This window comes from Lissotriton vulgaris, chromosome 3_1 (genome assembly GCF_964263255.1).
Source record: "Lissotriton vulgaris chromosome 3_1, aLisVul1.2, whole genome shotgun sequence".
Taxonomy (NCBI): domain Eukaryota; kingdom Metazoa; phylum Chordata; class Amphibia; order Caudata; family Salamandridae; genus Lissotriton; species Lissotriton vulgaris.
Window position 1 is genome coordinate 502,516,990 of NC_141689.1, and position 21,021 is coordinate 502,538,010.

Sequence of the window (21,021 nt, forward strand, 5' to 3'; positions counted from 1 at the left end):
CAGTTGTCTCTTCCGGGACCCCTTTACAGAAAAGAGCCCCCATTCCAACTTGTATAAATTATACATTTTTGCTTGCCATTGTTGAAAAACAGGTGGATTTTCCTGTAACCATTCAGTTGCTATACACAGGCGTGCTACTGTCATAGAGAAAAAATCTAAATATCGGTGTTGATATAATACATCCAACGAGCTATTTATGGGTATTTTACCCAATAACGTCATAGCTGGAGTAATAACTAAAGGCTTATTAATGACCATTGTCATAAACTTTTCGATGTCTGCAATAAAGCTCTGCAGTTTAACACACCCAAAAAAATATGTAAGCTATGAGCATCATCCTCCTTACAACGAAAACATTTAGCATCATACCAACCCCCCAATTTTGCCATTCGTACCGGGGTGTAGTATAAGTCAAATAAGGTCTTAAAAAATTGTGCTTTTAAATTTGCAGACATTAAGTATTCTTTCGCAATGATAAGCATATCTGCAACTTCAATATCAGTCTCCCCTAAAACAGTAACCCACTTCAGCCTAACTTTATCAAGATCATCTGGCCTATCCAAAATCAGTATTTGATATAAAATTCCAATTCTATCCTGCCTTCTTACCCCTTCCGCCACCGTATTTGTTTGCATAACAGCGTTAAGGCGAACTAAAAAATCGCGAATTTGTAAAAATTAAAAAAAATAAGTTCTAGGAAAAGAAAACTGGGTCATTAATTCATCAAATGATTTACAAATCCCATTATCCATATACAAGTCGCCCAAGTACCTAACCCTCTTCCTCTGCCAATCTAAAGCAATGCCATCCGAAAATATATCTGGTAGCACCCTATAAGCTTTAAGAGGAGTGAAGTATGTAATCTTCCCCATTCCGGTTAATTTTGAAATACATTTCCATACTTTGAGTGCGCTAATCAATATTTTAAAGCAAGTACGTTTAAAGTAACTCCCGTCCACCTCAGTGACTAGACACTGCTTAGTGATTGAGCCTAGTAAAATTTCAAAAATTGTAGGAGCAGTGGCAATATTAGGGGCAATATCCCCAGTAATCATTACCCTCATTTTTAGCAGAAAGCATGTAACATAATACAGAAAAAAAATCGGGCACCGCCATGCCCCCTCTATCAAGAGGCAAAGTCATAAATTTCATTGCCCGTCTAGGTCTCCCTAGGCTCCATATAAATTTACCACAGATTGATTGTAAGTGCTGTATACTCTTTTTAGGTATTTCCAATGGTATTGACTGAAATATGTAGAGAGCTTTCGGTAATACATTCATTTTTACAATATTACACCGGCCAATAATCGAAAAATACAATCGTTCCCACCTACCAGTGAAGTTTTAATTTTAGAAATCAACGCATTCCAATTAATATCCAAAAGCTCAGTCATAGTTGCTCTAATTTGTATCCCTAAATACGTAACTTGTTTTACCACCCTGTCATCCTGCCATACTAAGGTGTCCGAGCATAAAATGTGCATCTTTGATTCATCATTAAGCTTATAGCCCGCTACCCTACCAAACTCTTTAGCCAGCCGCTCTATTTCTATAATAGCAAGTGCGGGATTCTCTGTAGCTACCGCTATGTCATCCGCATATGCGAAAACAGAAAAACAATAATCAAAAACTCGAAACGGTGGAATAAGTACGCTCTGTATTAATTGTTCAATAAAGGGATTAATATATAAAGCAAACAAAAGAAGGGAACAGGGGCACCCCTATCTGGTTCCCCAAGTTATACTCAATGAATCAGAGAGCATTCTCATGGCAGATATCTTAGCCTTTAGGGCTACATATAGTGACTGTAAAGCAACAATACATTTCTGACCAAACCCCATTTTATCCATAAGCCGCCACATGTAGTCCCACTGAACACGATCGAACGCTTTCTCTGCATCCAATAAAATAAGCGCTAACTCTCTTTTTTCTGATACCGCAAGGTCGAACAAGGTTATTACTTTATTTACGTGATCCTCCGTTCCTCTTCTGGGTATAAAACCGTGCTGATATTTAGACACTAAGGGCGTTATAACTCTAGACAATCTATTGGCCAAAATCTTAGACTATATTTTATTATCACTGTTCAATAATGATATTGGGCGGTAGGATCCGACAAAATCTGGGGGTTTGCCCTTTTCAAAAAATACCGCATCATGGCATCCGACCACGATTGAGGAGGAAAACCTCCTGTGCCAGCCGCATTACCTTAAGCAGCTCATCCTTAATAGTATTAAAAAACTGCCTATAAACCTCCCCGGGAATCCTATCTGGCCCTGCCGCCTTTCCTAAAACCAAACTTTTCACAGCACTTTCCAATTCCACCATAGTGATCGGGGTATCCAATTCTTCTGATTTAAAGGGGTCTAGTTGTTTCAAACCCTCATCAAACTTTCCCATCGCATCTACTTCCCCCTCTACAGTGCTCTGCTGAGTGTATAACTCAGAGTAAAACTGCTTAAAGATCTGAAGAATCTGGTGAGGATCAGAATGCGATATCCCATTCACTTCACTCAATGCCTGAATGTTTCTAGCTGACTCCTTCATCCGCAACCGTACCGCCAATCGTTTCACCGAATTCATGACTTTGCATCTTAAATATTAAGTGTCTTCTAGCATTCTCTGTGCTCCAAAAACCCAAAATATTAACTCGCTCCTTTGCCACCTTATTCTCTAGTTCAGATATATTATCAGTACATGTCGCTATCCCCCTAGTTAAAGAAGTTTCTGCCTCAATCAGCAGCTCATAAAGCGTTCCTAATTCTTTTTTAGTTTTCCTTTGTTGCCATGAACTGAAACTAATGCATTCGCCCCGAAAACAAGCTTTAAAAGTATCCCAAACTATGCCAACATTTGCAGTCCCATTGTTATTCCCAAAAACAACCTGAATCCAACTATCCATGTGCTCCTTAAATTCCGTATTCAGACCTAATTTTCGATCAAATGTAAAACTGAGGCATTTAGGTCTACTATAAAACCCAACTAATTCAAACACAATCGGAGCATGATCCTATGTAATCTTTGGGAAGAACCGAATTGTTTCCCCTCCTAATAAAGAAACAAGTGAAAAAAAATAATCAAGTCTTACTAATTTTTTGAGGGAATGAGAGTAGAAGGTAAAACCACTATCGTTTTCTCTAATGTTAGCCCACACATCCACTAATCCTTGATCCCTAACTAAATTATAAAGTGCCTTAAAAACTCTGGGTTTTCGCCCCCTATACTTATCAGAGCCATCCTTCAGTGCTTGATTCATCAACTTTATATTAATATCTCCACACACCACCACCGGTTGCGGCCAAGTAGTCAATTCAGAATTTATTTCATTTAAAACCCCTGCATCATCCAAATTATATCCGTATACAGTTCAGAGCGTAACCTTTTGCCCCTCAAAGTTACACTCTGCTATAGCCCACCGCCCATTCTTATCCATAAGTTTACGATCTACTTTAGCAAAATTTCGTCTAGCCAAGATAGCTACCCATTGTATCATACTAGTTTGGCCTGTCGCAATAATTAAAGAAAATCCTAACTCCTTTAATACACCCCTCTTAAACCACGGAATGTGAGTTTCCTGAATACATACTAAATCTGGTCGAATGTGTCTTAATTCTGCTGCCACTTTTTGTCGTTTTAATACATTATTCAATCCAGACACATTCATTGAGCAAATTCTAACTCCTGTGCTTAACATTTTAAATCAAAGAAGCATAAAACAGAAACGCCTACCCTCATAAAGTCAAATCTGCTGCTTAACTTGCAAAACACAAAATGCCCTCTGACATAGATGCAAAACTGAAATTTTTGTCGCTGTGAATTATTGTTTCCCCATTTTTCACCCCACCTACGTGCAACCCAGCTCCCCCTACCCCAACTAACCCTCCCCCCATGAACCCCTCCCTCTTACCCCCCACAAACCCCCACCCTCCCATCACTGAGGCTTTAGGACCGCTGGTCCTGTAGAGGCAAGTTTTACCTAAGCCTCTTGCGTTCACTTGTCGAGCCCTTGCCTAAACATTTAAAAGTACTTAAAGTATACAAAAAAAGAGCAAAAGAGTGGTAACCCATGCTGACACCCCAAGGAAAGGAAAACACAAATAATAGATAACATTTTCCTCGCAGTTATTAGTCTCAGCATATTACAGGCTTCATCTTATTTAACTCAATAATCCGCTAAACTACATCGAGCGTACAAATTCATTAGCTAAGGCAATATTCGTAAAGAATCTGGTTTGATCCTTAGATACAATTTTCAATTTAGATGGGAACATTAAGAAAGCTGATGACCCCTTTACCTGGCACTCAGGAAATAATTGACGAAATTGCCATTGCAATTCTACTGACTTCTGACACAGATCAGGGCGGACAAAAAATTCAACATCCCCAGCTTTCCCCTTTTTATCTGGCCTAGCCAGCTTAAAAACATCATTGCGCACCAGATAGCTGTTGAATGCAACCAATATTGCCCTGGGTTTATTTCCATGCCCTTGACCAGGCCTCAACCGAATATTAAAGGGGAATCTATGTGCCCGTTCAACTTCACGTTCCCAATCCCACTGAGTTTCCCCAGGGTTTACCCCTGGGTTACCCCTGTTTTAAACAAACCAACCACAAACCCCCTTGGATCTTGCCCTTCTTTCCCCTCCGGTATTTTAAGCACCCTCAAGTTATTATGTCTGGCACAGTTCTCAATGTCAGCGAGTTTCCAAACCACATCTTCTTTTATTGCAAGGTTCTGTTCCACCACTGCCTTCTGCTGCACAAAACCATCTTCCAGATTCAATACCCTGGTTTCCACTTCATTAATTCTGGCCAAAGAATCCCCATGTGATTTCACCAAGCGTCCCACCGAGTTTTGTAATTTACGACATATATTTTGTACTTTTATACTCTCTTCCTTGGTTTCTTCTCAGTGCTGCATAATAGATTTGTATAACAATGCTAAAGAATCCTCTACACCTTCGTTGTCATCCAAAACCATTTGCGCCTCTTGGGGTTGATTCTTAGCAGTGGTGTCATTATCATGGCTTCCTTGTTTGAGTCCCAAACCCAGTTTCCTAACAGTTTGTAACTGACCTTCCACCAATACATCAGAGTCCTCAACAATTGAGCTGCCATCATCACTACAATCAAGCATTGAGAGCAGTGCTGAATACTGCTCAGCCAAATCATCACAGGAAGAACCAGAGTGTTCTGATAATGAGTAAAAGTCTCCACACTCCTCTGTACTAGCCTCTAATCCTCCATTATCGCCAGCAGCTGCCCCCCTTTGCGGTCCTGGACTGCTAACAGTGCCCAATGCAGAGGGTTAAGTCCCCTGTCGAAATAGTAAAGCCTCTTCATCTTTATTTTTCCTCTTCTCCCTTTCTTTCTGCCTCTCCGCAGTTGCTGTGAAAAACGCTGGTATTTTCTTACTGCCTTCAACTTGAGTGAGTTTCCCCTTCTCCACTCGTCCAGCCCCCAGATTTTTTTGTGCACTTTCTCCCTTTTTCTGGGACTTATTAATAATAACTGCGCTTCCTTCAGCCCCCTTCATCGCCCTTCCCTTCTCACCAGCCTCTGCAGGGACTTCAGCGGGTCCTTCTTCGTTTCCTTTTTTTGCTTCGCGAGCCCTTCGGTGGCATCGTGCAATACTACACTCTTCTATTTACTGTAGGCAAATGGAACTCGTGCAGCACCTTGTAATGGCTCCATCAAACCCCATTGAGAGGCACATCTCGTGAGACTGATGGGCGCAATAAACACATCTTTATGGCAGAGGAATTCGCTCCCCACTTTTCGTGAAGGGGAGCATATTTTCTTAATATTGGTGACATGTGAAAGCAGATGTCAGACTTTTAGCCATCGAAGAGGCAGGCTACCTTAGTCAGCACAAAACTTTTGACCTCTTCTCATTAAATTTTGCACATTTGTGTCAATTTAACATTATTCTCTTTATTTGAAACCATCAAGGATTAAACAAAAGTAAATAATTTTTTTCTTCAGGGGTTTTGGACAGATTTGTTTTTCGCACATAACTTACACATTCATAAACTGTTCATATGCCTGCCATCTAGTGACTAGATTGGAAATGTTTCCTTTGAAATATTTTTTTTTTCAGCAAAGTTAAGTGTTGTCCTGAAGTCTGACTGTAAAATGACTCTGCTTTTTTTTTGACAGCATGTTTTGTTTTGCACAGTTGTGTGTGTTCTTTTTTGTTGTTGTTGTCCTGGTTAATCTATAGTGGGAAAAATAATTTTTAAAAAATTACGAAAAGGAGAGAAAAATGTTCTTGCCAGTACTATTTTAGTTTTCATTACAATAAGGAGCTGTTATCATTGTAAATGTTTCCAATACAAGTGCTGCAAAGAATACACATGAAAGAAGAGTAAAGGAGAATTTAAGCAAACTGTAAGTTATATTACCTAGGTACATATAATACATTTATAATAATGGTACTTAGTATTTTGTTAGTATTACATTTTTAGTTAAATAACAAAACTAAGTTAGAGACATATAATAACATTTGTTCAAATACAAACTTAATAAATGCAACCTATTTTGTTTAGTGTAGTTCAGATTGTAGAAACTATAAAGTTACTAATATATGCAAATTGCGAATAATTTGCGGCTCGCAATTTGCGAGGTGCTATTTTGCATGTACAACAGTGTGGTTAACACTGTTTGCGATTTCAAATGGGGTCACAAATTGCAAGCCTCATGTATATTAATGAGCCTCTCGCAATTTGCGAGACCATTGGGGAATAAAAGGCCCTCCCAGGGATGGTGGCCTGCTGGGCTCAGCAGACTACCATGTCTGGGACACTTTTACCAGTACCATCCTGACCTGATATATACCTTAATATAGGCTGGAAATCTGAACATTAATATAAACCATGTTTATGTTGAAAGCCATGATTGAGAGACGTTTGAATCTGTTCAAACATTTCATGCAGTTGAGTATTTAATTGTGATATAAGATACTGAGAGTTTTCACCATTCTTACGCATTTCGCCCATAGTATATTCTACCTCACCCATAGGAACAATACCTTCATTATCAATATTTGGTTGAACAAGCTGGTCTGCAGGTGTAATATTTGAAAGGTTATTCATACTTGCAGTATTGCATAATATTTCATATTGTATTTTTTTTTACTCTAAACTTTCTTGGTCCAACATGTCAACATAAATCTGGAACTCTGGTATTTTAATAAAGGGTTTGTACTCATGAAAAGCTTCCTCCTATAATACTGATGTTCTAATCAATTCTTCCTCTTTTTGCCATGATTTAAAAGGTTATATCAGTGTTCAAAAAATAAAATTATTTATTACCAGTACTGTCATATGTAAGTTTGCAATTAATAATTAGGATAGGTTTGGAATGGTGTATTAGGCAGCCGTCTGTTCCATTAACAAAGTTTTCCACAATTAACATCCTCAACAACATTATTTCTGGAATTATAAAATTCAGCTACCTCATATAGGGATAAGTGTTCAAATAAAAGACTTCTGTTATGGAAGTAAGTGTCTAACAAATCTGTTTTCACAATGTTTCTGGCAAGCTTTTTAAAACTCTTCTTGAAGAGAATGCATATCTTGAGCTAAGCCGTGTAATGGCACAAGATTTTGTACATGAACTTGAAGGTCTTAAATGGTCACACACCCAATAACCGCTAACCTTTCTGCGAGATAGCATCAGAACGCCAAACAATATAGCCTTTTAGTTAAAGATTGCTCAGCAGATATGTCTTCCTTCATGTCTGTTTGAGTCATATATGAATGTAAGCATTGTTAAGCATTCCGTCCATCATTTGTTCCTTATGCTTGTGTCGCTCTAAGTGGGATGGGTATGCCCAGACGTGGGTCCCATGCTCACTGCGCCACTAGATTCAAGTTAAAAAAAAAGAAAAACCTATACCTTGGCACAAAACATCACAGATGTGTAAAGAAGAAAATGGTATGGAGGGATTAATCACTCATTTATTTTCAGTCAAGGCACCATCAATCACCTTGACTTTTGCAATATTTTTTTTCAAAAATCACTATGAACAATTCAGTAAGATACACATACTATTCGGCGGGACAAAGGGACAAGAAAACCAATTATTCATAACAAAGACATAAATACATAAATCATTATTATAGCATCAATATGATACATATACACAATATATACATTCTATGCAAAACCCTAACATATAGAACTGCTAAGGCACACTCCTTAATTTAATTGATACACTGTGAGGTAGTCCTCTTAGCGCCAAAGTTATCAAACCTCTCTCTTATTCCCTAATATGCGCATATAATCTCATGCCAAAAATATATTTAATTGGACTCCTCAAATATCTGCCGACGCGGTTGCGGTCTTGTTTCAGCCCACAATTTCTTTTGGCCTCTTCAGGACAAGGGAACAAAATATCTGTAATCTTCTCCGAGCTCTCACTCACACCAAGAGTTCAACTCCCCTAGGGTATAAATCCCCCTTCATGGGGAGATCCACAATCCCACTTTTCACGTGATTCAATCTGCCGCGCTTGAGAAAAGTGGTCGTCCTCCGGTCACTGTCTTATCAATCGCCTAATCTTTTTATCCTGCCATATAGGTCCTTTAGTTTCTCCAAACACTCCTTATAACTCCCGCTGCATAGATACTAGATTCAAGCTAGCCTGGCTGATGTGGGGTGATGCCCTGAAACCGGTCCCAGGATGCTTGTTTCTGGTCCAGGGAAGACCTGGCTTGGCAGTTCGAGCAGGACTGTTCCCATAAAGAGCAGGGTCAATACAGATTTGTATATAGCTGGATCTAAACTGGGGTGGTGTGATGAGCAAAAGAACAATGGATTAGACCCAGATCTTTGTGACTGGGGTCAAAGTTTGCTTTGTTCAGCATTACTTCCATAATTTGTTCCTTTTGCTCTTGTCGCCCTAAGCTGGAAGGGTATTCCCAGACGTGGGTCCCATACTCACTGCGCCACTGGATTCAAGCTAGCCTGGCTGATGAGGGCTGATGCCTCAAAACTGGTCCCAGGATGCTTGTTTCTGTTCCAGGAAGGACCTGGCTTGGCAATTCAGTCTGAACTGTACCCATAAGGAGCAGGGTCAGAACTGATTTGCCTATAGCTGGATTCAAACTAGGGTGGTGTAATGAGCAAAAGAAAGATGTATTAAACCCAGATCTTTGAGACTGGGGGTGAATGTTTGCATTGTTCAGCATTCCGTGTATCATTTGTTCCTTTTGCTTTACTCATATATAAAGTCACATAACGTGTGACAGCTGTCAAATTGTTTGCAAAACTCGTATATTCATATTAGCATTCAACATATGTAGTATTAAAGGGTTGAAGCCTTAATCTTCGGTGAAGTTTGTCTTCCGCTTAAATTATATTTGTTTAGAGGGGACTATTTAAAATTGGTCTTTGAAACTGGAAACTATGGTTTGTGTACTCTTAATATTTGTTTTTAAATTTCCATAAGTAGCATTTCCCGCATTTGGGACTCTGGTATTTTATAACGTGTCCAAACTGTTTTTTATTTGTTTCTTTATTTGGTATCTCACAAGAAACATATTGCTCAATAAATTGAAGAATAGATTCATCCGAGAAATAGCCAAATGTTGGAATTTTTTTTATCCATAACAGCATATGAATATGAGGTGCACTTCTTGCTTCGTACTCTTTTCACCAAAATAAACTTAACAACCTCTCCTAGGGGATTTTCCTTTTTATTTGTTAAGAACGTAAGCATAATTTGGAATTTGTGATTGAAAAATCTGCCACATTTGCTGTATCTAAAGAATATAATTCACCAGGTATCTTAAACTCAACATCTGTTAGATTATTGTTAGCTTCTAGTAGGAAACTGTTTAAATCATCCCATAGGTATTCTGCACAACTCAAAGAGAGAAACCAAGTAGATGGTCGAAAATTCCTCATCATACATCTTTGTTTTCCATGTCTTTGGAACCAAAATGTATTTGTACCGTGCTGACTTGCCTTTATATATTTATTAAGTTATTTTTCAGCTTTTTGTCAATGCTTCCTACATTGTTTAGGGAATCTTTAGCTGTTAAGTTATTAAATTCTGTTCCAGTTTGCATCACATACCCAACAGCAGAAGAAGTTATGGATAATACACTTTCATATAATAAAGTAAAAATATAAGTTATGTTTTGTCTAAAACGTAGGTCCTGTGACTAGAGTCTTGTGGAATGATATTCCAATGCTGAAATTTGAATAGGATGATCATCATATTGCCCTCCTTTTTCCTCTTGGAAATAAAATTGAATAACATCTAGTCTCTAAAGTTTTTTTCCCACTTAGTATCTGGATGTCCTGTAGCCTCTCAAATGTGGTACAGTTCTAAGGCATCACTAATTATATCTTTAGAATGAAGTGGGTGTATACTATAGTGCTCATATATTTCTTTGGGGTGTTCTTTAGTACTTTTCTCAAACTGGCCAATGTTACTTTTAGCTGCAAATACCAGCTCAGTGGTGTCTATGAAGTCATTAATTTCAAAGCTTTAGTACTGTATAATATTTTGTAATAGGTACAAAATAGCATCTTGTATTTTAGAAATGCTTATTAATTCTTGCCAAATTTTTTACACTTTTTGATGCTACTCCATTAACTAATATGACTAAAGGTTCTTCTAATTTGCGCTGGACTCCCACAATTTTAATTCTGTCTTAAAAATGTAATGGTAGAAAAAGAAGCTTACCTTTTAGTGCACGGATTAATTCTTTTAGGTGAAATTTGCCGGATTTAGGTTGCATTCCAGTAAAAGTTTGAAATAGATGTAAAGTTTGAATTAATTTATTATGAATTGCACGTGAAGGAAGAACGTTAAGGTTAGTTTTCCAAGGCAATAATAACATACAATTTCATCAGCACAAATATCCTATCTATGTTTGACAACCAGATAAATAGCAAGCTTATGTCAAGCTTCTCTGTCCACTTTTTCTGTTTTTTTATAGTAAATCAAAATATTTAGTTTGCTTGGCATAATGTGACATCTACAGCAAATACATACATTATTTGGAATTTCAGAAATGGTTTAGTTAAATTGCAAAAAATCCAATTCATACTGTTTAAAGTCCATAATTGGATTGTCCATAGTGTTTGTGAGTATAGAATATTTGGACACACTGAAAGTAGGTGTGGTGCAGCGGCCAGGGCAGCTGACTTTGGGGCAAAGGGTTCACGGTTTGATCCCCGGCTCTGGCGGCAGCTCAGCACAATGTGACTCTGGGCAATAGCTCACTTAATTTCCACAACGGTCACCTCTGCCTTGAGAGTAGTTCGCGCTTTACAAATAAGGATTTACATTTACAATTAGTGATTCAGAAAGTCAACTATAAATTACACATGAGCTGTAGGTATAAAAGGTTTGGTACTTTTAATACGAGGCAACTTTAGTAGTATTTACCTTGACTAGTGGTACATGCTCTGATTATTCTCCTACTAATGTAAAACAAGTCATTAAGTAGCTCTAGCTCCAAGCTTTAGTTCAAGTTGATTTATACAACACACATTCACCTCATCTCAATGCTCTTTGCATACGTCTAGTAGCATTGGGCTTGGTTTGTTTGTAACCTAATACATATATAATCCAATAGCAATCTTTGTTACAGATCAATTGTATTTGTTAGATAGCAAACTATTAGTTTCAATTATCATATGACTACAGTTAGCCCCACTTTCACATTTGTTTAAAGCAAATCTGCAACTCCAGAACATAGAACTGTTAACTTTCGCTTCTAATGTTGTACTCTATTGGTTTACATGGCAATAGGACCCCAAATATCACTGACAGAGCTATAGGTATACTATAATGTAATGAAACAATACAGTCTCGTCTTTTTGTTATTCGGTGTGCTTCTTTACTAGTCTTTAGGCTTTGTTAGTAGCCCAATATAACAATTAACCAATCACAGTGTTTCTTTCATAAGTCTCATATGTTAACTAGGATGTCATTGGAAAAAGTTGTACCCCAGCACATACATGTAGTACTTTCATTGATTCAGTTAATGTGTCAACCTTTTTGGTTTTGGTCAGAGAAGATGGTTCATGTATGGATAATTGGACACAGTTATATCTTTTGGGCTAGGGAGTATGGTGAGGAGGGGGTTGGCAAACGTTCAGATAACATTGGTGGATAAAAAGGTTTAAGGAAGAAAAACATTTTTTCTCATTTCATCTAGTACTGCTTGTGAGCATTCCCAGTTTGTAATTATTCATTGTGTGGGCAATGAGATTGGTCATCTCACTGGTGTTTGAATCAAAAAAGCGATGAAAGTAGCTTTTCACTCTTTAATTACTCTATTTCCTCACACCCATTTAGTGTTTTGAAATATTTGCCAAAAAATAAAATAGAAGTACTAATTTGCAAATGCTGGAAAGTATTATGAGAAAATGTGCATACATATTAATAAAATGGATTCCCAAGAGATCACAGCATGTCTTCCATGAATCAAATAAACATTGTTTTTTCCAAACCTTATCTATGTCATGAAAATGGTGTTCATTTTACCTCACTTGTCAATAATGTCTTGATTAAAAACATCCGACAATTGCTGCTAAATCTTTTATAAATCCAAACTAATCACTTGTAATCGAAGGCTATTTTAATAGCTAACCTAATGGTGAAATTATTAACTCTCAATATACCTGGCTTCGTTTTTAAAAATACTTTCCCGAAGAAGTACCTCAGTACTCTGTAAATTTTTTTTAAGCATAATACAACTTTTAAATATTGTACTCTACCTATCACCATTATACTAAAGTGTCAGTGAAACACAAATTTAGGCAAACTGATGTAAAAAACAACATTGCTGCCTTCAGGTTTTGGAAAAGAACACATTAGCAAATCAGATAATCCCTTCTCATTGTTAATCATAGCAACAGTACCATGGTACTCCCACGGCCACAAATATCACTAAGTTAAAATACCTTATAACTTAACATGTACTTACTCCATTTCCCTGCACATACCCACAGAATCATCTGTGCACCCTAGTATGCAATGCTGCGAAATTTCATTAAAATCCAGTTGACCGTTTTAACGCTACTCGAAATTCCAGTCTATTCCAAGCCTGTTTTGTGACCCCCTTTTTGCTATGTACCCCTTTGACCAAACACCACAAATCTTTCAGGCCTCAGATAATGAAACGGGTGCAGCAGGTTTGCAAAGTTTCACTGACAATCGTCAAATGGGTGTAAAGTTATTAAGGGTCAAAAATGTAAAAAAATCCTTTCTCTAGTCACCCTTACTAAAGTTAAAGTGGCTAACTATATGGCCAGATATTGCAGAGGCCCAGCCCCCCACCATGAATGACCTCCAACCCTCCCACCTGCACCTCCATCATTCTCCATTATTAAAGACAGTGCACACAACACTTTTAAAACACTTTTTGTGTTGGGGTCGTAAAGCCCACCACACTTATTAGGATAACAAAATAATTCACCTTAAAATGCACTCCTTATCACTGGACAAATTATGCGCATAAATCCCATAAAAAAAGTACAATATTGCTTACAATTTTGATTGAAGGCCAACCTTAGCATAGGCTCTGATACATAGAAATGACTAACCATATCTAGCCTTGTCCCTGCGTTTGCAGAATTGGGCTTTTGAGTGAGATCATGACTGGTCAACCTGTGTGGATCCCTCCCTAAGGGGAGGGGCCCACTCTGCACAATTCCTCTCCCTGATCACTGGACCCATCATGGCTGACACACTCACTACCTTACGCCAACACTGGACCTGGGGCACCCAGCCCCAAGTGCAAGTCCCCCGGCACTCCCAGAGGAACCGGTTACCTCGTCTCTGGGATGCGCATCATGGGTCTCTCTACCCCATTCTTGTTAGACTGCCCCCAAGTCTCTTCGGGACAGGGGTAATGCTGCCTTAGGGGCCAATCCCACTCACCTAGGCCTCTCACCTGATGCCTAAGTTGCCCCCTGCCTCTCTGCAGGAGTGCAGTCCCCTAATGCCACCAGGGTCTCATCCATAGCATCCATCCTGCATATCATAGCTTCCAAAAGCACGTCCATGTGCGGTTGCTCACACCCTTCTGTGCCCTAACCAGTATCTCTGCACTCGCAGAAGACCAAACAGTGCCCTACAAACTCAAAAAGGAACCATGCCCTCTAAATACAGATGGGTAGGAAATGCAAAGCCTACCACTCACCACTGAAACCTAGGATGCCCCTGCAGTCATCACCCCCTGTCGTACCGCTTTGTTCATGACTTGGCAGTTCGGGCTGGACTATTCCCATGAGGCACAGGGTCAGACTGATTTGCATATGGCCATGTCTGAACTGGGGTGGCAGAGTGGGCTAAAGAACGGTGATGGATCAAACCCAGATCTATTGACTGGGTGTGAGTGTTTGATTGGTTCAGATGCTCCGTCCATCACCACCCCCTTTTGTACCACTTTGTTCGCCATAAGTTGGCAGGGTATGCTCAGACATGAGTCCCTTGCTCACTTTGCCACTGGATTCAAGCAAGCCGGGCTGAAGACGGCTGCAATGCCAGAAACCGGTCCTCGGAAGCTTGTTTACGGTCCAGGGAAGGCATAAGTTGGCAGTTCGGGCAGGACTGTTCCCATGAGGCACAAGGTCAGACTGATTCGCATATGGCCATGTCTGAACTGGGGTGACAGAGTGGGCTAAAGAACGGTGATGGATCAAACCCAGATGTATTGACTGGTGTGAGTGTTTGATTGGTTCACATGCTGCTTCCATCACCACCCCCTTTTGTACCGCTTTGTTCACCATAAGTTGGCAGGGTATGCTCAGACGTGAGTCCCTTGCTCACTTTGCCACTGGAATCAAGCAAGCGCGGCTGAAGACGGCTGCAATGCCAGAAACCGGTCCTCGGAAGCTTGTTTCTGGTCCTGGGAAGGCATGACTTGGCAGTTCGGGCTGGACTGTTCCCATGAGGCACAGGGTCAGACTGATTTGCATATGGCCATGTCTGAACTGGGGTGGCGAAGTGGGCTAGAGAACGGTGATGGATCAAACCCAGATCTATTGACTGGGTGTGAGTGTTTGATTGGTTCAGATGCTCCGTCCATCACCACCCCCTTTTGTACCGCCCTCAGCCAAGAAAACACCCCCACTACCCCACAATGCAGCACAGGAAAAAACAACCTTTCTTTAGTCCCCCCTAACTAGCAGTGCCACAAACCAAGGCTGACCTCTCAGCCAAGATCAACTGTAAGCCTATAAAACTACTGACTAAATCAACAACAAGCCCACAATTCGCTGCCCCCTCTCCTAGTCCTCTAGAGCCTGAGCTGGCACCATGTGGTGTACACCACGTGTCAGGCGAGAAAAACTCAAACCTGTGCAGCTCCCAGCGTATGGCCAAATGACTCTGAGCTGAATTCTAGTTAGGCAAAATGCTGCAAGAGCAGCGAGCATGCTGAAGGTATGCCTGCAGTAGAGAAACAAAATACAAAGACAAACAAACAGAAAGAAGTCCGGGTATCCACGATGGGGAACCAGTGGTATCCTTGTGGTGAAGCGGCAGGCCTGGCGCAAACTGGAAAGCCTGTGACCCTGAAGAGCTTAGACCACTTCCGGTTTGCCGCACACCACAGGCCCAATCCCAGATACCTTTACTGGCTCGTTGCAGCGGCGACGTCACATGGGGCCACCACCAACCTCCAGGCTGGCCCTGACACGGCCATTTTAGGAGTGGCTCCCCCAATTTGGGGGTGCCTTGTTTTTTTAATATATATATATATATTACCTACTGGCGGTCGCCAGTAGGTAGTTATAGTTAGGATTTTTTTCAATGTTAAATCTGAAAATTCTATTTGGAATAACTTTGGCGCCGGTTGACGAATCTGCCTGAAAATTTCCTGAAAATGGCCTCCTCGAACTCCGGTCCTTCCCTGAAAGTTTGGGGGGGATACGTTAAGCGGGGGCCGAGATAAAAGGGGGGTCCCAAAACGCGTTTTCCCCATGTTAATTTCCATAGGGCGGTCGATTTCACTTTTAGCCCGAACGGCTGAATGGATTTACACGAAACTTGGCAAAATTGTAGGGACTGGTAGCCCGATGTGCCTTTGCTATGTCTCAAGATATGTGCTCCAGTGGATTTTGAGTAATTTAGGTCCAAAAAAATATATATATCTATAGCAGCGCACAGGTGCGCGCACCGGAGTGCGCTCCAGGCGCGACACGCGAGGTGCGCATGGAAAGCTGATTGGCTCTCGGGTGTCTGTAAACATTCGAAACAGTCCAGAGCGGCCGCCATCTTGTGTCTCGGTAAAATCGAGACATAAGAGGTGGCTAAAACAAAGTGGGAACTGACCATAAGGCGTCAGGGATAGACCCCTTTGACCCCCTAGGTTTGATGTGGGGGCTATAAAAGGGCCCCGCGGGGCATTTAAAATATTTTTTTTTTTTCGTTTTGCGCGGGGGAAGCGCTCGGTGCGCGCACCAGGTAGCGCACCGGGGAGCGTAAAATGAGGGAAAAAGATGACAGAGTTTTAAAAAAATGAAGTTTTCATTTAGAAATTGGAGGTAGTTCTTAAAAGAACTTTTTTTTTTCTTCTTTTTGTTGTTTTATATTTTTTTTGTGTTTTTGGAACTTTTTAAACTTTTTTTGGCTTTTCAAAACAGTTTTATATTTTTTTTGTATTTTTTAGGGGGAGAAACAAAAAAAGGGAATTGAAACTGGCTCAACTGGAGCAAAAAAACAAAAAACCCAAAAAATTATTTCTTTTTGGGGCACTTGTGATTATCACCTGCAAGGACGATGAGCTTAATACTTTGTTCCCCATAGGAGATAAGCTTGCCACAAGCAGTGCAAGTAATTTTAAAATCAGCAAATCTCGGCTGAATGCAAGGCATCACCTCAGATGTTTCTGGTTGCGAGGAAGAGGGTTGGTTTCTTTGGGAGGGGGTCCTTGATGGCTGGGGGAGGTTACTGGCCAGTTCCCGGAACTCTGCGCGAGAGTAGTTGTTTGGATGCTTTCTTGTCATGTGCCGAATCATGGTATAGTTACCAAAAGAATATTTCTTATTTGGGTTGCCCCGTGAAAGTTCATCATTGCAGATGAGGCAAGTGACTTTGGGCGCATTCACCTTTTTTTTCCCCTCTGGAATTGAAAAAAACTGCCAAATGAAGTGTGGTTTGGGTTTATAAGGTGTGTTTTCTTCAGGCAGCCATCTTCTTCTCCCCTCCTCCTCTTCCTCTTCCTCCTCCTCCTGTTCTTGACCACCAATATAATTTGGAGCTGGTCCTCTTGGTGGTGGTGGTGGTGGTGGTGGCTGAGATGCTCCTGCTGCTGCTGCTACTGAAGCCATTTTAAAGTACAAAAAGGTACAGAGAGTTCCAAACAGATCTTCCTCAGTCAAAGGACAAAGTCAGAATAAGGAAAAAAGGTGGGGGCTTTCATCATTTGGAAAACTGAACCAATGAGAAGTGTTATTTTCAGGTCACAAGACCAGGGGCTTCATCATTATGAAACTAAAACTGTTATGAACCAATGAAAAGTGTTATTTTCTGCTCACATGACCCGACGCGCTTACGCTACGCGCCCGGGGCGCGCCCGGGGGCGAGCAGCGTAAGCGCGTCGGAAGTTTACGTTGTGCGATCGTATTCGCTCGAGTACTTCCGGGTGCGCTTACGCCGTGCGTATCACGCGGTCGCGGCTACGCGATACGTCACGATCATGTTTTCGTTTGCGATATTGGCGCTTACGAGACGCTCCCCGGAGCGCGCCCGGGGGCGCTTTTCAGAAATACGCTTTTCGGGGCGCACTCCGGGGCGCGCTCTGGGAGCGCTCCCCCCAAAAATTAAAAAAAAAAAAATGGGATAATTGTAGAGACAGGTAGCCCTATTCTGAAGTGGTTTGTAAAAAAATTAACTTTATAAAAATATGTATTGTGCTACATTGGGCTTAATATATGTTAGAGCCAAAATGTAGCCCAAATGTAGCTCAAAGTAGCCCAATGAAGCCCAAAGATGGCCACCAGAGATCAAAAATTGTAAATGTAGCCCAAAATTCAACTAGATGTAGCACAACTGTAGCCCAATGACAGAATGTACTAGAGTGTTAAAAAGAACAGCTAGAGTGCTAACAGTCTTATTTATAAAGTGAAACTTATAGTAAGGAATTAGCATTTAAAAAACCTATGAAATTCACTGAAAAAAACCATAGGTTTCACACCAGTTATAGTTAGGAATTAGCATTTAAAAAACCTATTAAATTCACTGAAAAAACCATAGGTTTCACACCAGTTATAGTTAGCTGGAAATTTTACTGATATAAAACCATTGAAATTCCCACGTTATAGTTAGTCGGACTCACTATAACTTGCGCGTGCAATGCACTGCTGATGACATCACATATTACATCACTCATGACATGGTCAGTGACATCACTCATGACATCACTGATGACACCATCCTTGTGACACAGTGACAGACCTCCTTTCAGTGTAATGTAACCCATGAAACACATATTCAAAAATAGAAACTAATATTTTCAAAAAAGTGGATATACCCATACCAGTTACAACAACCAATTCAGTAATACCACCATCTAATACACATCCACTCATGTGTATGTATATGGGTTATTAGATATTTTTATTAGTATCAGTATGAGTGTCTGTATGGTTTGGTGGGGGTATTACTTAGCACATAGATGCATGAGTGACTGACTCTTTGTTTGTATGTGTTTTGAAGACAACATATGTACAGGACTGTATGGGTGGATGAGTGTCTATATGTGTTTGTTAGTGAGTGAATGACTGTCTCACTAGTGTCTTTATCAGTAACTACATATGTTTTAATCTAGTATATATGAATATTGATGTATATAAGTGAGTATATGTGAGAGTAAGAGATTGTAAGAGTTCCTGTTTAAATAAGTATGTGTTTCTATAAGTGATTGTTTAAGAGAATAAATATGTGTAATTTTAAATAGAAGTAAGGTGGAAGTGTGTGTATAACTCTATATTCAAATAAATGGATGTCCAATAGTTTATTTGCACGTGTGAATATGTGTGTGAGTAACTTTTGGATGAATGTCGGTGTGTAACAGGATGTATAGCTGTATCACTTCATATGATGAGTGAGTATATGTATGAGTGACTATATAGAACTGTTGGTGAATGAGTGGATGTGTATATAGATAGTGGAATTACTGAATTGCTTGTTGTAACTGATATAGGTATCTCCATTTTTTTTAAAATTTCAGTTTCTATTTTTGAATATGTGTTTCATGGGTTACATTACACTGAAAGGAGGTCTGTCACTGTGTCACAAGGATGGTGTCATCAGTGATGTCATGAGTGATGTCACTGACCATGTCATGAGTGATGTAATATGTGATGTCATCAGCAGTGCATTGCACGCGCAAGTTATAGTGAGTCCGACTAACTATAACGTGGGAATTTCAATGGTTTTATATCAGTAAAATTTCCAGCTAACTATAACTGGTGTGAAACCTATGGTTTTTTCAGTGAATTTAATAGGTTTTTTAAATGCTAATTCCTAACTATAACTGGTGTGAAACCTATGGTTTTTTTCAGTGAATATATATATATATATATATATATATATTATATATATATATATATATATATATATAATATATATATATATATATATATATATATATATATATATATATATATATATCTATATATATTATATATCTATATATATTCACTGAAAAAACCATAGGTTTCACACCAGTTATAGTTAGGAATTAGCATTTAAAAAACCTATTAAATTCACTGAAAAAACCATAGGTTTCACACCAGTTATAGTTACCTGGAAATTTTACTGACATAAAACCATTGAAATTCCCACGTTATAGTTAGTTGGACTCACTATAACTTGCGCGTGTAATCCACTGCTGATGACATCACATATTACATCACTCATGACATGGTCAGTGACATGTCAGTGATTGGTTAACTGGCTTATTAAGTGTATCATAGTGAATACATATATTAGCGAGTATTGTTTAAATATTTAAATGTTTGTATCAGTGTTTCACTTTGTGTATAAGTGGCTGCATGGGTTGGTGAGTAGCTACATGTGTGTGTATATGTGTTATTGGATGTTTTTTTAGTATCAGTATAAGTGTCTGTATGATTTGGTGGGGGTGTTACTTAGCACACAGATGCATCAATGACTGACTCACTGTTGGTATGTGTTTTGAAGACAGCATATGTGCCGGACTGTATGGGTGAATGAGTGCGTATATGTATGTGTTAGTAAGTGAATGACTGTCTTAATAGTGTCTTTATCAGTAACTACATATGTTTTAATCTAGTATATGTGAGTATTGGTGTATATAAGTGAGTATATGTGAGAGTCAGAGATTGAAAGAGTTCTTGTTTAAATAAGTATGTGTTTCTATAAGTGATTGTTTAAGAGAGTAAGTATGTGTAAGTTTCCTTAGAAGTAAGGTGGTAGTGTGTGTATAGCTGTATATGCAAAAAAATGGATGTTCAATATTTTATTTGCATGTGTGAATATGTGTGTGAGCAACTTTTGGAAGACTGTCGGTGTGTTAACAGATGTATAGGTGTCTCACTACATATGATGAGTGAGTATATGTATGACTGACTATATAGAACTGTTGGTGAATGAGTGGATGTGTATGTAAATGGTGGAATTACTGAATTGGTTGTTGTAACTGGTATAGGTATCTCCACTTTTTTGAAAATGTTAGTTTCTATTTTTGAATATGTGTTTCAAGGGTTACTTTACAGTGAAAGGAGGTCAGTCTCTCTGTCACAAGGATGGTGTCATCAGTGATGTCATGAGTGATGTCACTGACCATGTCATGAGTGATGTAATATGTGATGTCATCAGCAGTGCATTACACGCGCAAGTTATAGTGAGTCCAACTAACTATGAAGTGGGAATTTCAATGGTTTTATGTCAGTAAAATTTCCAGTTAACTATAACTGGTGTGAAACCTATGGTTTTTTCAGTGAATTTAATAGGTTTTTTAAATGCTAATTTCTACCTATAACTGGTGTCAAACCTATGGTTTT